The sequence below is a fragment of the Vicugna pacos genome, unplaced genomic scaffold, assembly GCF_048564905.1.
Source record: "Vicugna pacos unplaced genomic scaffold, VicPac4 scaffold_196, whole genome shotgun sequence".
Lineage (NCBI taxonomy): Eukaryota > Metazoa > Chordata > Mammalia > Artiodactyla > Camelidae > Vicugna > Vicugna pacos.
Window position 1 is genome coordinate 358,328 of NW_027328875.1, and position 14,551 is coordinate 372,878.

At 46.6% G+C, this 14,551-nt stretch overlaps 2 long non-coding RNA genes across 2 annotated transcripts; both read right to left on the bottom strand.

The window, feature by feature from the left end:
* Positions 1-524: 524 nt before the first annotated feature.
* LOC140695351 (uncharacterized) lies at positions 525-5,432 on the bottom strand. Its single transcript, XR_012071075.1, has 5 exons — positions 5,359-5,432; positions 2,241-2,391; positions 2,078-2,150; positions 910-980; positions 525-701 (listed from the first exon to the last, which is right to left on the bottom strand). It is a non-coding gene; the product is annotated as an uncharacterized lncRNA (long non-coding RNA).
* A 341-nt stretch (positions 5,433-5,773) lies between these two features.
* LOC140695349 (uncharacterized) lies at positions 5,774-10,735 on the bottom strand. The gene is made up of 5 exons (XR_012071073.1): positions 10,662-10,735; positions 7,544-7,694; positions 7,381-7,453; positions 6,213-6,283; positions 5,774-6,004 (listed from the first exon to the last, which is right to left on the bottom strand). It is a non-coding gene; the product is annotated as an uncharacterized lncRNA (long non-coding RNA).
* Between the last annotated feature and the right edge of the window lie 3,816 nt (positions 10,736-14,551).

Here is a 14,551-nt window from a genome sequence, read left to right on the forward strand (position 1 = left end):
GGAAAGAGGGAAGAAGAAAGGCCCATGGGACGCTAGTGGGTAGAATCACATTTACCTTAGGCACCTCTCGTCGGATGCAGCCCCTCCCCCAACACTGACAAGATGCAGCAGCCATTGGGGATGGCAGGTACCGGTTGGATTCCAGGTGGAATGTTGGTGTGTACCGCGAGGCTTGTTGTGGCTGTTGGATCCTAGGTAACCGGGCAGAGTTCTGTGGGTGGATCAGTGTGATGGAGGGGCTGCCGCCCTCTGTGGAGCTTGGCTTAGGTGTTTGGTCCGGGAAGCTGTGTAAGTTCGAGATACTGCTGCTGCCCAAAGACCTGAGTTCACAGGTCAGTTTCCAGAACCTTTCAGAGCAGACAGTGGAAGATCTGCCTGTCATCAGCTTACTGGTGAGGCTCCGAGGTCCTTTCAGACTTGCCCAGTCCTGGTGAAGTCGACTTTAGGGGAGACACGAAGAGAAGCTGGGCGAAAAGCTGGCTGCATGGATTGAGGAGAGATGCGAACACATGGATGAGAGATGTTCTGCTACAATGGAGAATACTGGCGTGGAGACAGCTGTAGAGGATACCAGGCTCAAAAGACATTCATGAGACCTATTGATCCTCGCTGATACTGGCAGAAACATACGGAGTGCCAACGTGGACTTGAGGAAGTTCCTCAATTCTCTTCTCCAAGAACGGGTCCAAGGTCCCTGACATCTGCAAGAGAAGAGATGGCAGAGATGATCAAAACGCTCCTGTTCTTGGAAGAGGTCGTGAGAATCCACACGTCCCAAGGGGCATTCCCAAGCCATTCAGACCAGAATTCACCAAGCCCAGGTAAGCCTTTTCCCAGGTTTGGGCCTAGCTAGCAAGCACTTGCCCTTCCCTCCCCTCCACTCAGGCATCCATTTTGAAGGATCAGTACCTGAGCTGCAATGAAGCCATTACGAGAAGAGCAAGCCCCTCCTAGAATCAGACTTCCTCCAGCTTCACACTCTGTGAACAACAGTGAACTCCTTCAAGGTCAAATAGTCTCGGCTGAAATCGATAGGAATTGAATACTTAGCTCACACCTAGAAACGATGGCCTTCCGCTAGATTCAGCCAATGTTGTGTTTATGTCTTCCCTGGGGTGAAGGGAGTGTGGTAAGTCAGGGGAATCTTTGACTGAACTTGAATCTGTATTAGGCCTCAGTTTTTCAAGACAGTGTAGGTAAATAGTACATGTCAGAAAGTGAACTGTACTGTCAAAGTCGCCAGTGACATTAAAGACACAGCTTCTGTGGATCGTCTTTCAATTGAGTCAAGCCCCCGGGGGCACTATATCATGGGGGTGCAGACTTGGTTGCGTTAAATGGCTTTACCCAACATGATCGGATGATGAATCGTTCTCATCACTGATAGAAGAACACCTGGTTCTCAATAGACTAGCATAACTGCAGCAGGGTTGTCCTAGCTATAATGCCTCTAGGTGCTTTTGGATTCAAACCTAAATGTATATATTTGGTTTGTTTCCTCTTGTATTTTCCTAGAGAGGGATGTTACCCCTTGAAATGCCAACATTGGCCAGTAGGTGTCACTGGGAGTAAAGGGCACCACATGCACAAGTGTATCCAAGGTTGGGGGTTATTTCATGTTTCCAATAGTTATTTCATGGTTCCTGTTGGTTTCGGAGGCTTCAACCGTAAAGAGCTGACATGACCCCTTTAACAGTTTGGACTGGAAGTTTGCATTCTTTCTGTCTAGGTTTTCCGTAGAGCTGACAAAATGTTACCAAAATTGACAAGTCTGGCTTCTAGGTCGATACAGTGTGTTTCAAAAAATAACTTCATTTTCGTATACTCCCAAAACATGTAAATGAATTCTGTTAAACTTCTTAAAGACTGCAAATGAGATATCAACACACTGTCAAAACAGGTGTCTTCGGACAATCCCTCCCACCAAGGCTGTATAGAAACAAAGAGCTAAGCAAATATCACATTTCTGTGAAATGTATCTGGATAGTGTTGATTCATCGATGCCCAGTTGGCAGAGAAGAAGTGCAACCTGCACTCACTCGCTCCCAGGTACAGAGCAATGGAAACATCCACTCACCCAGCCCTTGGCACAGGACACTTGCCGAAGAGAGGCCTGTTACTTCCAAAGACAGGATGAGGCCTCAGGACACCTGGAAGCAGGAGACGGCAAAGCAGGGAATGGAAACCAGTGCAGGGTCTGACCCCTGGTGATGGAGCAACAAGGGTGAAACTCTGTTTACCTTGGACGCACACTCTCAAGCGGACAGGAGACATGGGATTGAAGGTGATGTGCTGAGATTTACAAGAGTGCACAGCAGATGCTTGGCTGACAGAACTCAAAGAATCCAGCGCAAAATATCCCCACAGTTGATTCTGAGACCAAGATCCGAGCTGCCAAATTTGAGGTAGCAGAGGCAACGGTCAGTGAGGGATAGGGCTACGGATGATGGCACACGCTGAGTCTCAGGGATCTGGAGTGCGTTGTGGGATGTGGTGGGTCGAATCAAGAGAGCAAACCGAACTGTGTACCAATGATAAAGCAACCACACTGGTCGCGCAGTTGAGATTACCGATATGTCCCATGGCCACACCCAGTGCATCTGCAGGACCAGGGACCAATTGGGCATCTTGCCAATAGAGCACGTGTGGGGCTGAATCAGAGCTATCGTGCATCTGGTCTGAGGGATCCAGGGGGCCTTGGGTTTGAAATCAGAATGAAAAGCCTTAGGATCTGCTACATTCATAACCTGGGCTGGGATTATGGTTTGGTTTGAGGCACAGGATGCGCAACAGCTCTGTGGTTGCCTTCGTGCACCCGTGCCACAAGGATGAGAGGACAAGGAAGAGTGGTCCAAGTCCACAGCGTGAGAAGAGGAAGCATTTCCTTCAGCACTATCTCCCAAAAGCGGATGCTACATTTTGGATGGCACCGGCACGGTACGGCACCGAGGACACCAAGGTAGGTCTGCGGGATCATTCCAGCAGGCCCTGATGTGTGACATCCATGGATGAGCTTCCACTGGTGTTTCAGTAGACAGAGAAGCTCTGGGAAGAACTGCTTTCATTGGGACATTCCCGTGGCACTACAAAGCACAAGCGCACTCTCAGTTTGCTTTTTTTTAAACACTCCAAAATGACATAGAGCAGAATGCAGAGCTGAGAACCTTTAGAAGCCTCATTTCCACAAGAGGAAGTGTCCTGCGCACTTTCAGAATTGTGAGATATGCGTAACCGAAATGAAGTTATGCTAATCGAAATAGTATGGGATGTTCATCACAACAAATGCAACACCAGCAATTGGAGATATACCAGACAACACACACAGGAACAGAATATGGCATCAGTGTCTAGGAGAAGTTGTCCTCACAGAAATCCCATGGAATTGCGTAGAGACAAGAGTCTAAAATTTTCACTTAACAAAGCCCTAGAAGTCTACATTAGATACCTGATATTACCTGACCAGTAGAGATGAAGAAGTACAGTAAAAGAAACAGGAAGTACCATTTTCAGTTCCAAAGATATTGAAGGCCCAGAAGATAAGCTTTCCAACAACTAGACTGCAAAACGCTATCCAGACCAAGTGTTGAAATTGGAGGTCTGGAAAACCCTGAAGAACAACATTGTCTCAGAATCACAAAAGGCAGAATATCAGAAAAGGGGAAGAGAAAGTCTAAAGACGAGCCAAAAAATATCAGAAAACTCAATGGATGTGATCATATCAGGGCCAAAATTCAGCCCTTAGCAGACTAGATAATGCAGAGGGACGCGTGAATGACTGTGAAGACAGGGGAACAGAAATCCCTCGGTCAGAAGCAGACATAGGAAAGCAAGTGCAAACCAATGAAACATTGCTGTTGAATCCTGGGTTAAGACAGGGCATGAAAGACTAGAGTTCATAAGAGTCCCAGATGGAAAAGCAAGAGATAAAGAAACAAAAACTGTCTGAAAATGTATCTGTAGAAAAATCAGACTGAAACGTGCTGAAAGCCAAGAAAGAATCATCTATGCGAATTCAGGGATTACACAGCATCCAAAGGAGGTGGAATCCCAATAGACCTACCAGCAGCTGTATGATTCAAATCAACAAAGTTCACGAATATCCCAGTGATTTAAAATGCACCTGGAGGAAACAACATAGTCACAAGGGAACCTCCAGAGGGGTTTCAGCTGATATCTCGGCAGCAATATTGCAGGACAGGGAGGAGTGCCAGGACACAGACCATATCCTGAATGGCCAAATGCTGCCACCTAGGGTAGCCTATGCCCCATGACCACCATTTCTAATAACGGCAGAGCTAGAGAATTCCACAGACCGGCAAATCTTAAAAGAATTCAGCAGTTCAAAACTTCTTCTAAAAGGAAGGTTGAGAATACTCCCCTGAATAGAAAAGCAGCAAGATGAAATGGAAAGAAGAAAACCATTTTTGGAAATGCAAGAAGAGCATGAGTGGCAAAGAAGAAACAAGAAGAAGGCAAGGAGGACATCAAAACCCTAAAGATGGGAGAGGGAAGCAGGAAATCATAGGTGATTGGAAGCACTCTCTTAAGTGAATCAGCTTATTGGACTCTCTGTTTGAAGCGAAAGGAGAGCTGCATGGCCTGACGTGTTTGCAAAACAAGCAAGAAGCAGACCAACAAAGAATCAAACCAACAAACAAGCACCAAAAGGGCACGGTTGGCTGACATCTACCAAGGGAATCATGATTATTCAAAAGAAAATACTCAAGGTGATGTCAAGGATCATTCAGCACGCATCGACCCAGTATCGCGGCTTGCATGTACTCAGCACACTTGTCTTCGGAAATCAGAGGCGTGCATTCATATTCGTAAATATTGATTCATAAGAGCATATCGTGACCTAACCCAAATGCCGATTTGGAATCAAATGGATTCCTAGTCCGTGATGTAGACTTGTATGTCTTCCGACAGGATGAAGGAATGCCATATTCTACGCTACGTAGAGAAGAAATGTAAGAAGCCTATAACAAAGGCACGTAGATCTGCCAAAGTGTACTAAGAGCAAAAGAGACAGACAGTAAAGTGCACATTGGGGTTGGTTTCATTTCTTGGAATTTCAGCCCCCATGAAACAAATGGATCCATGTCCTGAGAGTGCGGGTGTTTCAGCAGAAATCAGGCGACGCATATGTATTCCGGGTGTACGGATATCATAGGAACATAAGTCTCCTTTAGAGGGTCTCTGTGTACTGTGAACTGTTAGAAAGTTTAAAGACGTGTGAAACCATCAACTAAAAAGGGACCCACTTCCCTCCATTGGTACTGTGCATACAGATCTGAGCAAAAGGAAAGAGGGAAGAAGAAAGGCCCATGGGACGCTAGTGGGTAGAATCACATTTACCTTAGGCACCTCTCGTCGGATGCAGCCCCTCCCCCAACACTGACAAGATGCAGCAGCCATTGGGGATGGCAGGTACCGGTTGGATTCCAGGTGGAATGTTGGTGTGTACCGCGAGGCTTGTTGTGGCTGTTGGATCCTAGGTAACCGGGCAGAGTTCTGTGGGTGGATCAGTGTGATGGAGGGGCTGCCGCCCTCTGTGGAGCTTGGCTTAGGTGTTTGGTCCGGGAAGCTGTGTAAGTTCGAGATACTGCTGCTGCCCAAAGACCTGAGTTCACAGGTCAGTTTCCAGAACCTTTCAGAGCAGACAGTGGAAGATCTGCCTGTCATCAGCTTACTGGTGAGGCTCCGAGGTACTTTCAGACTTGCCCAGTCCTGCTGAAGTCGACTTTAGGGGAGACACGAAGAGAAGCTGGGCGAAAAGCTGGCTGCACGGATTGAGGAGAGATGCGAACACATGGATGAGAGATGTTCTGCTACAATGGAGAATACTGGCGTGGAGACAGCTGTAGAGGATACCAGGCTCAAAAGACATTCATGAGACCTATTGATCCTCGCTGATACTGGCAGAAACATACGGAGTGCCAACGTGGACTTGAGGAAGTTCCTCAATTCTCTTCTCCAAGAACGGGTCCAAGGTCCCTGACATCTGCAAGAGAAGAGATGGCAGAGATGATCAAAACGCTCCTGTTCTTGGAAGAGGTCGTGAGAATCCACACGTCCCAAGGGGCATTCCCAAGCCATTCAGACCAGAATTCACCAAGCCCAGGTAAGCCTTTTCCCAGGTTTGGGCCTAGCTAGCAAGCACTTGCCCTTCCCTCCCCTCCACTCAGGCATCCATTCTGAAGGATCAGTACCTGAGCTGCAATGAAGCCATTACGAGAAGAGCAAGCCCCTCCTAGAATCAGACTTCCTCCAGCTTCACACTCTGTGAACAACAGTGAACTCCTTCAAGGTCAAATAGTCTCGGCTGAAATCGATAGGAATTGAATACTTAGCTCACACCTAGAAACGATGGCCTTCCGCTAGATTCAGCCAATGTTGTGTTTATGTCTTCCCTGGGGTGAAGGGAGTGTGGTAAGTCAGGGGAATCTTTGACTGAACTTGAATCTGTATTAGGCCTCAGTTTTTCAAGACAGTATAGGTAAATAGTACATGTCAGAAAGTGAACTGTACTGTCAAAGTCGCCAGTGACATTAAAGACACAGCTTCTGTGGATCGTCTTTCAATTGAGTCAAGCCCCCGGGGGCACTATATCATGGGGGTGCAGACTTGGTTGCGTTAAATGGCTTTACCCAACATGATCGGATGATGAATCGTTCTCATCACTGATAGAAGAACACCTGGTTCTCAATAGACTAGCATAACTGCAGCAGGGTTGTCCTAGCTATAATGCCTCTAGGTGCTTTTGGATTCAAACCTAAATGTATATATTTGGTTTGTTTCCTCTTGTATTTTCCTAGAGAGGGATGTTACCCCTTGAAATGCCAACATTGGCCAGTAGGTGTCACTGGGAGTAAAGGGCACCACATGCACAAGTGTATCCAAGGTTGGGGGTTATTTCATGTTTCCAATAGTTATTTCATGGTTCCTGTTGGTTTCGGAGGCTTCAACCGTAAAGAGCTGACATGACCCCTTTAACAGTTTGGACTGGAAGTTTGCATTCTTTCTGTCTAGGTTTTCCGTAGAGCTGACAAAATGTTACCAAAATTGACAAGTCTGGCTTCTAGGTCGATACAGTGTGTTTCAAAAAATAACTTCATTTTCGTATACTCCCAAAACATGTAAATGAATTCTGTTAAACTTCTTAAAGACTGCAAATGAGATATCAACACACTGTCAAAACAGGTGTCTTCGGACAATCCCTCCCACCAAGGCTGTATAGAAACAAAGAGCTAAGCAAATATCACATTTCTGTGAAATGTATCTGGATAGTGTTGATTCATCGATGCCCAGTTGGCAGAGAAGAAGTGCAACCTGCACTCACTCGCTCCCAGGTACAGAGCAATGGAAACATCCACTCACCCAGCCCTTGGCACAGGACACTTGCCGAAGAGAGGCCTGTTACTTCCAAAGACAGGATGAGGCCTCAGGACACCTGGAAGCAGGAGAAGGCAAAGCAGGGAATGGAAACCAGTGCAGGGTCTGACCCCTGGTGATGGAGCAACAAGGGTGAAACTCTGTTTACCTTGGACGCACACTCTCAAGCGGACAGGAGACATGGGATTGAAGGTGATGTGCTGAGATTTACAAGAGTGCACAGCAGATGCTTGGCTGACAGAACTCAAAGAATCCAGCGCAAAATATCCCCACAGTTGATTCTGAGACCAAGATCCGAGCTGCCAAATTTGAGGTAGCAGAGGCAACGGTCAGTGAGGGATAGGGCTACGGATGATGGCACACGCTGAGTCTCAGGGATCTGGAGTGCGTTGTGGGATGTGGTGGGTCGAATCAAGAGAGCAAACCGAACTGTGTACCAATGATAAAGCAACCACACTGGTCGCGCGGTTGAGATTACCGATATGTCCCATGGCCACACCCAGTGCATCTGCAGGACCAGGGACCAATTGGGCATCTTGCCAATAGAGCACGTGTGGGGCTGAATCAGAGCTATCGTGCATCTGGTCTGAGGGATCCAGGGGGCCTTGGGTTTGAAATCAGAATGAAAAGCCTTAGGATCTGCTACATTCATAACCTGGGCTGGGATTATGGTTTGGTTTGAGGCACAGGATGCGCAACAGCTCTGTGGTTGCCTTCGTGCACCCGTGCCACAAGGATGAGAGGACAAGGAAGAGTGGTCCAAGTCCACAGCGTGAGAAGAGGAAGCATTTCCTTCAGCACTATCTCCCAAAAGCGGATGCTACATTTTGGATGGCACCGGCACGGTACGGCACCGAGGACACCAAGGTAGGTCTGCGGGATCATTCCAGCAGGCCCTGATGTGTGACATCCATGGATGAGCTTCCACTGGTGTTTCAGTAGACAGAGAAGCTCTGGGAAGAACTGCTTTCATTGGGACATTCCCGTGGCACTACAAAGCACAAGCGCACTCTCAGTTTGCTTTTTTTTAAACACTCCAAAATGACATAGAGCAGAATGCAGAGCTGAGAACCTTTAGAAGCCTCATTTCCACAAGAGGAAGTGTCCTGCGCACTTTCAGAATTGTGAGATATGCGTAACCGAAATGAAGTTATGCTATTCGAAATAGTATGGGATGTTCATCACAACAAATGCAACACCAGCAATTGGAGATATACCAGACAACACACACAGGAACAGAATATGGCATCAGTGTCTAGGAGAAGTTGTCCTCACAGAAATCCCATGGAATTGCGTAGAGACAAGAGTCTAAAATTTTCACTTAACAAAGCCCTAGAAGTCTACATTAGATACCTGATATTACCTGACCAGTAGAGATGAAGAAGTACAGTAAAAGAAACAGGAAGTACCATTTTCAGTTCCAAAGATATTGAAGGCCCAGAAGATAAGCTTTCCAACAACTAGACTGCAAAACGCTATCCAGACCAAGTGTTGAAATTGGAGGTCTGGAAAACCCTGAAGAACAACATTGTCTCAGAATCACAAAAGGCAGAATATCAGAAAAGGGGAAGAGAAAGTCTAAAGACGAGCCAAAAAATATCAGAAAACTCAATGGATGTGATCATATCAGGGCCAAAATTCAGCCCTTAGCAGACTAGATAATGCAGAGGGACGCGTGAATGACTGTGAAGACAGGGGAACAGAAATCCCTCGGTCAGAAGCAGACATAGGAAAGCAAGTGCAAACCAATGAAACATTGCTGTTGAATCCTGGGTTAAGACAGGGCATGAAAGACTAGAGTTCATAAGAGTCCCAGATGGAAAAGCAAGAGATAAAGAAACAAAAACTGTCTGAAAATGTATCTGTAGAAAAATCAGACTGAAACGTGCTGAAAGCCAAGAAAGAATCATCTATGCGAATTCAGGGATTACACAGCATCCAAAGGAGGTGGAATCCCAATAGACCTACCAGCAGCTGTATGATTCAAATCAACAAAGTTCACGAATATCCCAGTGATTTAAAATGCACCTGGAGGAAACAACATAGTCACAAGGGAACCTCCAGAGGGGTTTCAGCTGATATCTCGGCAGCAATATTGCAGGACAGGGAGGAGTGCCAGGACACAGACCATATCCTGAATGGCCAAATGCTGCCACCTAGGGTAGCCTATGCCCCATGACCACCATTTCTAATAACGGCAGAGCTAGAGAATTCCACAGACCGGCAAATCTTAAAAGAATTCAGCAGTTCAAAACTTCTTCTAAAAGGAAGGTTGAGAATACTCCCCTGAATAGAAAAGCAGCAAGATGAAATGGAAAGAAGAAAACCATTTTTGGAAATGCAAGAAGAGCATGAGTGGCAAAGAAGAAACAAGAAGAAGGCAAGGAGGACATCAAAACCCTAAAGATGGGAGAGGGAAGCAGGAAATCATAGGTGATTGGAAGCACTCTCTTAAGTGAATCAGCTTATTGGACTCTCTGTTTGAAGCGAAAGGAGAGCTGCATGGCCTGACGTGTTTGCAAAACAAGCAAGAAGCAGACCAACAAAGAATCAAACCAACAAACAAGCACCAAAAGGGCACGGTTGGCTGACATCTACCAAGGGAATCATGATTATTCAAAAGAAAATACTCAAGGTGATGTCAAGGATCATTCAGCACGCATCGACCCAGTATCGCGGCTTGCATGTACTCAGCACACTTGTCTTCGGAAATCAGAGGCGTGCATTCATATTCGTAAATATTGATTCATAAGAGCATATCGTGACCTAACCCAAATGCCGATTTGGAATCAAATGGATTCCTAGTCCGTGATGTAGACTTGTATGTCTTCCGACAGGATGAAGGAATGCCATATTCTACGCTACGTAGAGAAGAAATGTAAGAAGCCTATAACAAAGGCACGTAGATCTGCCAAAGTGTACTAAGAGCAAAAGAGACAGACAGTAAAGTGCACATTGGGGTTGGTTTCATTTCTTGGAATTTCAGCCCCCATGAAACAAATGGATCCATGTCCTGAGAGTGCGGGTGTTTCAGCAGAAATCAGGCGACGCATATGTATTCCGGGTGTACGGATATCATAGGAACATAAGTCTCCTTTAGAGGGTCTCTGTGTACTGTGAACTGTTAGAAAGTTTAAAGACGTGTGAAACCATCAACTAAAAAGGGACCCACTTCCCTCCATTGGTACTGTGCATACAGATCTGAGCAAAAGGAAAGAGGGAAGAAGAAAGGCCCATGGGACGCTAGTGGGTAGAATCACATTTACCTTAGGCACCTCTCGTCGGATGCAGCCCCTCCCCCAACACTGACAAGATGCAGCAGCCATTGGGGATGGCAGGTACCGGTTGGATTCCAGGTGGAATGTTGGTGTGTACCGCGAGGCTTGTTGTGGCTGTTGGATCCTAGGTAACCGGGCAGAGTTCTGTGGGTGGATCAGTGTGATGGAGGGGCTGCCGCCCTCTGTGGAGCTTGGCTTAGGTGTTTGGTCCGGGAAGCTGTGTAAGTTCGAGATACTGCTGCTGCCCAAAGACCTGAGTTCACAGGTCAGTTTCCAGAACCTTTCAGAGCAGACAGTGGAAGATCTGCCTGTCATCAGCTTACTGGTGAGGCTCCGAGGTCCTTTCAGACTTGCCCAGTCCTGGTGAAGTCGACTTTAGGGGAGACACGAAGAGAAGCTGGGCGAAAAGCTGGCTGCACGGATTGAGGAGAGATGCGAACACATGGATGAGAGATGTTCTGCTACAATGGAGAATACTGGCGTGGAGACAGCTGTAGAGGATACCAGGCTCAAAAGACATTCATGAGACCTATTGATCCTCGCTGATACTGGCAGAAACATACGGAGTGCCAACGTGGACTTGAGGAAGTTCCTCAATTCTCTTCTCCAAGAACGGGTCCAAGGTCCCTGACATCTGCAAGAGAAGAGATGGCAGAGATGATCAAAACGCTCCTGTTCTTGGAAGAGGTCGTGAGAATCCACACGTCCCAAGGGGCATTCCCAAGCCATTCAGACCAGAATTCACCAAGCCCAGGTAAGCCTTTTCCCAGGTTTGGGCCTAGCTAGCAAGCACTTGCCCTTCCCTCCCCTCCACTCAGGCATCCATTTTGAAGGATCAGTACCTGAGCTGCAATGAAGCCATTACGAGAAGAGCAAGCCCCTCCTAGAATCAGACTTCCTCCAGCTTCACACTCTGTGAACAACAGTGAACTCCTTCAAGGTCAAATAGTCTCGGCTGAAATCGATAGGAATTGAATACTTAGCTCACACCTAGAAACGATGGCCTTCCGCTAGATTCAGCCAATGTTGTTTTTATGTCTTCCCTGGGGTGAAGGGAGTGTGGTAAGTCAGGGGAATCTTTGACTGAACTTGAATCTGTATTAGGCCTCAGTTTTTCAAGACAGTATAGGTAAATAGTACATGTCAGAAAGTGAACTGTACTGTCAAAGTCGCCAGTGACATTAAAGACACAGCTTCTGTGGATCGTCTTTCAATTGAGTCAAGCCCCCGGGGGCACTATATCATGGGGGTGCAGACTTGGTTGCGTTAAATGGCTTTACCCAACATGATCGGATGATGAATCGTTCTCATCACTGATAGAAGAACACCTGGTTCTCAATAGACTAGCATAACTGCAGCAGGGTTGTCCTAGCTATAATGCCTCTAGGTGCTTTTGGATTCAAACCTAAATGTATATATTTGGTTTGTTTCCTCTTGTATTTTCCTAGAGAGGGATGTTACCCCTTGAAATGCCAACATTGGCCAGTAGGTGTCACTGGGAGTAAAGGGCACCACATGCACAAGTGTATCCAAGGTTGGGGGTTATTTCATGTTTCCAATAGTTATTTCATGGTTCCTGTTGGTTTCGGAGGCTTCAACCGTAAAGAGCTGACATGACCCCTTTAACAGTTTGGACTGGAAGTTTGCATTCTTTCTGTCTAGGTTTTCCGTAGAGCTGACAAAATGTTACCAAAATTGACAAGTCTGGCTTCTAGGTCGATACAGTGTGTTTCAAAAAATAACTTCATTTTCGTATACTCCCAAAACATGTAAATGAATTCTGTTAAACTTCTTAAAGACTGCAAATGAGATATCAACACACTGTCAAAACAGGTGTCTTCGGACAATCCCTCCCACCAAGGCTGTATAGAAACAAAGAGCTAAGCAAATATCACATTTCTGTGAAATGTATCTGGATAGTGTTGATTCATCGATGCCCAGTTGGCAGAGAAGAAGTGCAACCTGCACTCACTCGCTCCCAGGTACAGAGCAATGGAAACATCCACTCACCCAGCCCTTGGCACAGGACACTTGCCGAAGAGAGGCCTGTTACTTCCAAAGACAGGATGAGGCCTCAGGACACCTGGAAGCAGGAGAAGGCAAAGCAGGGAATGGAAACCAGTGCAGGGTCTGACCCCTGGTGATGGAGCAACAAGGGTGAAACTCTGTTTACCTTGGACGCACACTCTCAAGCGGACAGGAGACATGGGATTGAAGGTGATGTGCTGAGATTTACAAGAGTGCACAGCAGATGCTTGGCTGACAGAACTCAAAGAATCCAGCGCAAAATATCCCCACAGTTGATTCTGAGACCAAGATCCGAGCTGCCAAATTTGAGGTAGCAGAGGCAACGGTCAGTGAGGGATAGGGCTACGGATGATGGCACACGCTGAGTCTCAGGGATCTGGAGTGCGTTGTGGGATGTGGTGGGTCGAATCAAGAGAGCAAACCGAACTGTGTACCAATGATAAAGCAACCACACTGGTCGCGCGGTTGAGATTACCGATATGTCCCATGGCCACACCCAGTGCATCTGCAGGACCAGGGACCAATTGGGCATCTTGCCAATAGAGCACGTGTGGGGCTGAATCAGAGCTATCGTGCATCTGGTCTGAGGGATCCAGGGGGCCTTGGGTTTGAAATCAGAATGAAAAGCCTTAGGATCTGCTACATTCATAACCTGGGCTGGGATTATGGTTTGGTTTGAGGCACAGGATGCGCAACAGCTCTGTGGTTGCCTTCGTGCACCCGTGCCACAAGGATGAGAGGACAAGGAAGAGTGGTCCAAGTCCACAGCGTGAGAAGAGGAAGCATTTCCTTCAGCACTATCTCCCAAAAGCGGATGCTACATTTTGGATGGCACCGGCACGGTACGGCACCGAGGACACCAAGGTAGGTCTGCGGGATCATTCCAGCAGGCCCTGATGTGTGACATCCATGGATGAGCTTCCACTGGTGTTTCAGTAGACAGAGAAGCTCTGGGAAGAACTGCTTTCATTGGGACATTCCCGTGGCACTACAAAGCACAAGCGCACTCTCAGTTTGCTTTTTTTTAAACACTCCAAAATGACATAGAGCAGAATGCAGAGCTGAGAACCTTTAGAAGCCTCATTTCCACAAGAGGAAGTGTCCTGCGCACTTTCAGAATTGTGAGATATGCGTAACCGAAATGAAGTTATGCTAATCGAAATAGTATGGGATGTTCATCACAACAAATGCAACACCAGCAATTGGAGATATACCAGACAACACACACAGGAACAGAATATGGCATCAGTGTCTAGGAGAAGTTGTCCTCACAGAAATCCCATGGAATTGCGTAGAGACAAGAGTCTAAAATTTTCACTTAACAAAGCCCTAGAAGTCTACATTAGATACCTGATATTACCTGACCAGTAGAGATGAAGAAGTACAGTAAAAGAAACAGGAAGTACCATTTTCAGTTCCAAAGATATTGAAGGCCCAGAAGATAAGCTTTCCAACAACTAGACTGCAAAACGCTATCCAGACCAAGTGTTGAAATTGGAGGTCTGGAAAACCCTGAAGAACAACATTGTCTCAGAATCACAAAAGGCAGAATATCAGAAAAGGGGAAGAGAAAGTCTAAAGACGAGCCAAAAAATATCAGAAAACTCAATGGATGTGATCATATCAGGGCCAAAATTCAGCCCTTAGCAGACTAGATAATGCAGAGGGACGCGTGAATGACTGTGAAGACAGGGGAACAGAAATCCCTCGGTCAGAAGCAGACATAGGAAAGCAAGTGCAAACCAATGAAACATTGCTGTTGAATCCTGGGTTAAGACAGGGCATGAAAGACTAGAGTTCATAAGAGTCCCAGATGGAAAAGCAAGAGATAAAGAAACAAAAACTGTCTG